This window comes from Balaenoptera borealis (assembly GCF_965194805.1).
Source record: "Balaenoptera borealis genome assembly, chromosome: 6".
NCBI classification, from domain to species: domain Eukaryota; kingdom Metazoa; phylum Chordata; class Mammalia; order Artiodactyla; family Balaenopteridae; genus Balaenoptera; species Balaenoptera borealis.
The window spans coordinates 66993506-66999505 of NC_138863.1; the positions used below are offsets into that span (position 1 = coordinate 66993506).

General features: G+C 34.5%; 1 protein-coding gene across 2 annotated transcripts in view; it reads right to left on the reverse strand.

The window, feature by feature from the left end:
* The window catches only part of LOC309630238 (sodium channel protein type 2 subunit alpha), a 153429-nt gene extending 148554 nt beyond the window's left edge, over window positions 1-4875 (reverse strand). The window contains exon 1 of one of the 2 annotated variants that reach the window (XM_082395191.1): window positions 989-4875. The gene's annotated coding sequence lies outside the window, so the exon portion shown is untranslated. The remainder of the gene's footprint in view (window positions 1-988) is intronic. The other variant, XM_082395187.1, reaches the window with a different exon arrangement.
* Between the last annotated feature and the right edge of the window lie 1125 nt (window positions 4876-6000).

Sequence of the window (6000 nt, forward strand, 5' to 3'; positions counted from 1 at the left end):
AAGAGGAAGGAATGAGATATTTAAAAAGAATCTTACCAAAATAATTTTTAAATTTCATTATAAATTCATCTAAATGACAGTTGGGACTTTTAAATACAGGATTTCTATATTGCTTTCTTATGTAAATTTTATAATAATAAAAAGAGAATTTAGGGGAAAGCATGAGAAGCTGCGGAAAAGCAAGGCTGTTGCATGCAATTTCCAGCTCCTGAGTCATTCCACTCTTTAGCACAGCTAATGTCACATGATGAAAAATAATTTTAAATGTGAGCATCTTATACAACATCAACTATTTTAAATGGCCACAGTCCTATCATCACAAATCCACCACAATCTAAGAAAAATTCATTTTCTCAGCAATTAATTTGTTTTCAGTTTACTCCTCACATCCATACTGGAGGGAGGGGGCAGGGTCTGTACCATCATTCCAAGTCTACTAAGCACATTACATAAATCCTCCACTCATGTGGGAGAAATGACTTACATATTTTTCCTAAAAGGGAAAAAAGCATAAATAATCTGTACCATCATTACTGGCAGGAATTGTTCAGAAGGCCTTTGGGCTCAGGATGTTGGCATGCCTCGGAGGCTGCTATCAGAAGGCTCAGCCCTGGGCTTTGGCAAAGCCACTGCCATGTTAATCTGCTTCATTACATTTCTACAATTTGTTCACCCCATTAAGGAGCAGTATTTGCCTTGTGAAAGGAAGATCTATCCTTCACTTTGAAAGCTTTACCTTCAAAAGGTATACAAATATAGCCACAAATAGACACTAAAGGCCAGAAAGCCAAAGAAATATTAAAATACAGCATGTCAGAGTCAGAGCTCATTTCAGTCGAGGAAGATTTAAAGATGCAGAACAGCCAGAATTACAGCTTTTGAATCTCTTAGATCCAAATCCAAGCTCACAAAGCACACATTTTAAATGTTAGCATTAACATAAATAACAATTCATTGAAAGGTCAAAGATAGAATCATGTTGGCTTACCTGAAATAAAGGGAATTGTAAATCATAGATCAGAATCCACATATGTGTTAAATATAATATTCTCCAACGCAGTTATTCAGAATTCCCACTAGAGCAGAAAGTAAAATCTCACGTGTTCCATCCTCACTGAAGGAGAAAAAACAAGAAAGGACGACCGCAGCATCCTCTCTGTTTCTGCCTTAGCTTTCTGTTCTGACACATACTCAGTGGTACCCACTGTCTGTTAGAAAGCAGCATGCTAAATTTAAAAAATAAATAAATAAATATAAGGCAGCATCTTACATGACAGCTCCATCTCCTGGCCAGAAGTGGAATCATTTTCATTAACGATCCCTTGGCAATGCCGCATCTAGTAAGTTTGATGTGGTTATAGCCCATAATTCCACTGTATTTGAAATCAACTACTTTAATTAATTGTAAAGTAAACATTTCAGAAGGATTAGCGTATGATTTTTTTAAAATTTGTAGTCCTACTTTGGGGTTTACTTCAATTTACTTACATTGTATTTAAATTAAATGCAACCTTGTCATAGCATTATTAAAAATTTACTGCTTACCTAAAAATTTATTTAACTTTATTTGCCATCTGCAAAAATAATATATATCTCCTACAAAATAATTCTGGATGTCAAATTTATACTTCTTGAACACCACTTTGTGGAGATGTGTAAGTTTTTGCTACTAGAGAAATTCGGCATTATGTTGTTGTTATTAATGTTATTTGGGGGTGTTAAATGATTAAAGTTAACGCAGGACAATGAAATTAATAAAAGACAAACTAGAAGATCTTTAGTTGACTCAAGCTTTTTAAGATATTTCAAAATATACAAATATCAAATTACATGCTATATGAAATTTGATAATTGTAGTATCCTATAGTGTGTGGTTATATCTTATTAGAAGGATAAGAGAAAAATTAAATTATTGTAAGAATGCGTTTTCAGTTATACTGAGCATATTATGTGCTCAATATGTATTTGTTTATTTTTTCTATGGTTAATTGTGAAGTCCTGGTTAATTGTTAAATTTTGAAATAAACATATAGATTGTCCTTCTTCAACATTTTCACAATACCATTTAAATTTGAAGACATATGTATGAACTAAAGTTCTCCCTACTAGTCTTTGATATTCCAAAGCCTTTCATTCGCTGCTACTGCAGAAACACTGTGACGCTGTCCGAGGTGCTGAAAACTAATTTCACCTCAAAGGTTCTACGTCTTAAACTGGTCTGAAATGTTGTCTTTGTAATATTTCATATAAATTTTATTTTTAAAAGTCCTATATAATCCAGAATAAGTGACAGTATCTAAGACACAAATGTCTAAGTAATATTTTATCCACAGAATATATAGTATACATATTGACCAGAAGCCATAATGCAGATGAATCTATTCAATAAAAATATGATTATAAGTCACACTTTCTTTGTATCCTCCACATAACATTTCATTTTATTCTTGATGAGGTTATATTATGCAGATTGTTCCAGCATAAACTCTCACAGTGAATAGATGAAGTTACTTAAGTCTACTCTTCAGTAATTTGTTCAGAGTTAATTAATAAGCAAGTCAGAAGAACAAACCTGGTTCTCTAAATTTTACCTTACTTCTATTTCTATAATATCATTAAGATATATTTGTATTATTTTAAAAATACATAACATTGCACAAATAAAAAATTAAGGTGACTTGGCAGATCGAATTATTTAAATATGTACACTCAAACTATTTCCTCCCATAAGTTTCCTGCAAAAACAGGATACTGTTATAAACCCTCAGGGCACATAAGTTATGATAATTTCTCTTAAATTTTTCAGCAAAGCACCCCTAATGGTCAAAAAGGATTGAACTCATAAGATTAGAATCTGAGATGCCACAAACATGAAATATCACTGAAGCTTCACTTTATCTTTAAAATCATGGAAACTTTATAATAATTTATGCAACATTTAAACACTTTTCTTAAAACATTAATTATTTTCCCATTATTTTGAATGTAAATTTTACCCTTTAGGAAGATGTATCTAACTTATCTTGGGATTTTATGAACCTCCAGGCATGCCACCACATGCTCCTGGGGACACATTATCCCCAGTGTGAGGACTATGAGATTATGTGACATAAAGTCAATTTATCTCAGCAAATAGGTAATTACTTAAAAGTTTTTTTCACGTATTTCTTTCCAGCATAAAATTTCAGTTTTGACTAATCACAAAACTAGGAGTTCAATATTAATAAGTGATACCTTTAAAAAATTATAAAATATATTTGCATTCTTCATTTTTAGTGTGCTCTGTAAAAGTCACTGTGGCAAATTGTAAATATTGTCACAATACTTTTCTCCTCCTCATGTTCATGTCTTTTGCAATGTGAGTACCATTAAGAGATGGAGACTATTTTTTCATCTTTTTTTTTTTTAACATCTTTATTGGAGTATAATTGCTTTACAATGGTGTGTTAGTTTCTGCTTTATAACAAACTGAATCAGTTATACATATACATATATCCCCATATCTCTTCCCTCTTGTGTCTCCCTCCCTTCCACGCTCCCTATCCCACCCCTCTAGGTGGTCACAAAGCACCGAGCTGATCTCCCTGTGCTATGCGGCTGCTTCCCACTAGCTATCTATTTTACATTTGGTAGTGTATATATGTCCATGCCACTCTCTCACTTTGTCCCAGCTTACCCTTCCCCCTCCCTGTATCCTCAGTCCATTCTCTAGTAGGTCGGCCTCTTTATTCCCGTCTTGCCCCTAGGTTCTTCATGACCATTTTTTTGTTTGTTTTTTAGATTCCATATATATGTGTTAGCATACGGTATTTGTTTTTCTCTTTCTGACTTACTTCACTCTGTATGACAGACTCTAGGTCCATCCACCTCACTACAAATAACTCAATTTCATTTCTTTTTATGGCTGAGTAATATTGCATTGTATATATGTGCCACATCTTCTTTATCCATTCATCTGTTGATGGACACTTAGGTTGCTTCCATGTCCTGGCTATTGTAAATAGAGCTTCAGTGAACATTTTGGTACATGACTCTTTTTAAATGATGGTTTTCTCAGGGTATATGCCCAGTAGTGGGATTGCTGGGTCGTATGGTAGTTCTATTTTTAGTTTTTTAAGTAAGCTCCATACTGGTCTCCATAGTGGCTGTATCAATTTACATTCCCACCAACAGTGCAAGAGGGTTCCCTTTTCTCCACACCCTCTCCAGCATTTATTGTTTGTAGATTTTTTGATGATGGCCATTCTGACCGGTGTGAGATGATATCTCATTGTAGTTTTGATTTGCATTTCTCTAATGATTAATGATGTTGAGCATCCTTTCATATGTTTGTTGGCAATCTGTATATCTTCCTTGGAGAAATGTATATTTAGGTCTTCTGCCCATTTTTGGATTCATATACACTAATGATGAAAAATCTGAAAGTGAAATTAAGGAAACAGTCCCATTTACCATTGCAACAAAAAGAATAAAATATCTAGGAATAAACCTATCTAAGGAGACAAAAGACCTGTATGCAGAAAATTGTAAGACACTGATGAAAGAAATTAAAGATGGTACAAATAGATGGAGAGATATACCATGTTCTTGGATTGGAAGAATCAACATTGTGAAAATGACTATACTACCCAAAGCAATCTACAGATTCAATGCAATCCCTATTAAACTACCAATGGCATTTTTCCCAGAACTAGAACAAAAAAGTTCACAATTTATATGGAAACACAAAAGACCCCGAATAGCCAAAGCAATCTTGAGAAAGAAAAACGGAGCTGGAGGAATCAGACTCCCTGACTTCATACTATACTACAAAGCTACAGTAATCAAGACAGTATGGTACTGGCAGAAAAACAGAAATATAGATCAATGGAACAGGAGAGAAAGCGCAATAAACCCATGCACATATGGTCACCTTATCTTTGATAAAGGAGGCAAGAATATACAGTGGAGAAAAGACAGCTTCTTCAATAAGTGGTGCTGGGAAAACTGGACAGCTACATGTAAAAGAATGAAATTAGAACACTCCCTAGCACCATACACAAAAATAAACTCAAAATGGATTAAAGACCTAAATGTAAGGCCAGACCATCAAACTCTTAGAGGAAAACATAGGCAGAACACTCTATGACATAAATCACAGCAAGATCCTTTTTGACCCACCTCCTAGAGAAATGGAAATAAAAACAAAAATAAACAAATGGGACCTAATGAAACTTAAAAGCTTTTGCACAGCAAAGAAAACCATAAACAAGACGAAAAGACAACCCTCAGAATGGGAGAAAATAATTGCAAATGAAGCAACTGACAAAGGATTAATCTCCAAAATTTCTTCATCTTTTATCTGAGCTGGCCTCATGATTTGGCAATAAAATGTAATGAAAGTGACATTGTTCTAGTGTAGTCCTCAAAATTTCTTTCATACTTCTGCTTCCTCTCTTGGTGCCCTCTCTGACCACCATATGAACAAGTCTGCACCTGCCTAGCAGAGGACATGAGACCACATGGAGCAGAGACAGTTTCCCAGTTGTGAATTTCTAAGAACAGCTAGTCCCAAACTGACCTGGCAGCTGATGCAAGTGAATTAGTAAATCCAGCCTAAGATCAGCTGAGTCTAGCCAGGATCAGCCAAAGCAAAAAAACCATGAACTAACTAAATGTTTGTTTGCATTAGATCCAATTTCTTCATGTTTGATCCAATGGTGCATTTGCAATCATAGTATTAAAAAGCATTTGAAACATTTGCTTACTTCCTTCTTGAAATACTTTCTCCCCTTGCTTTTGCTTGGCAGCATCCTATAATGTAGTTCATCTATACATGGCTGCTTCTTTTCATTGTCCTTTGCTGATTTTCCCTCCATTTTCCTAGCTCTGGACATTGACAGGCTCCAGAAAACAATCTTTGACAGCTCCCAAATTATTGTTCTAGCTTGGCTCCTGAACTCCAGACTTGGTATATTCAAATGCCATTCATCATTTTCATGCCCTATTAACTTGTCAAAA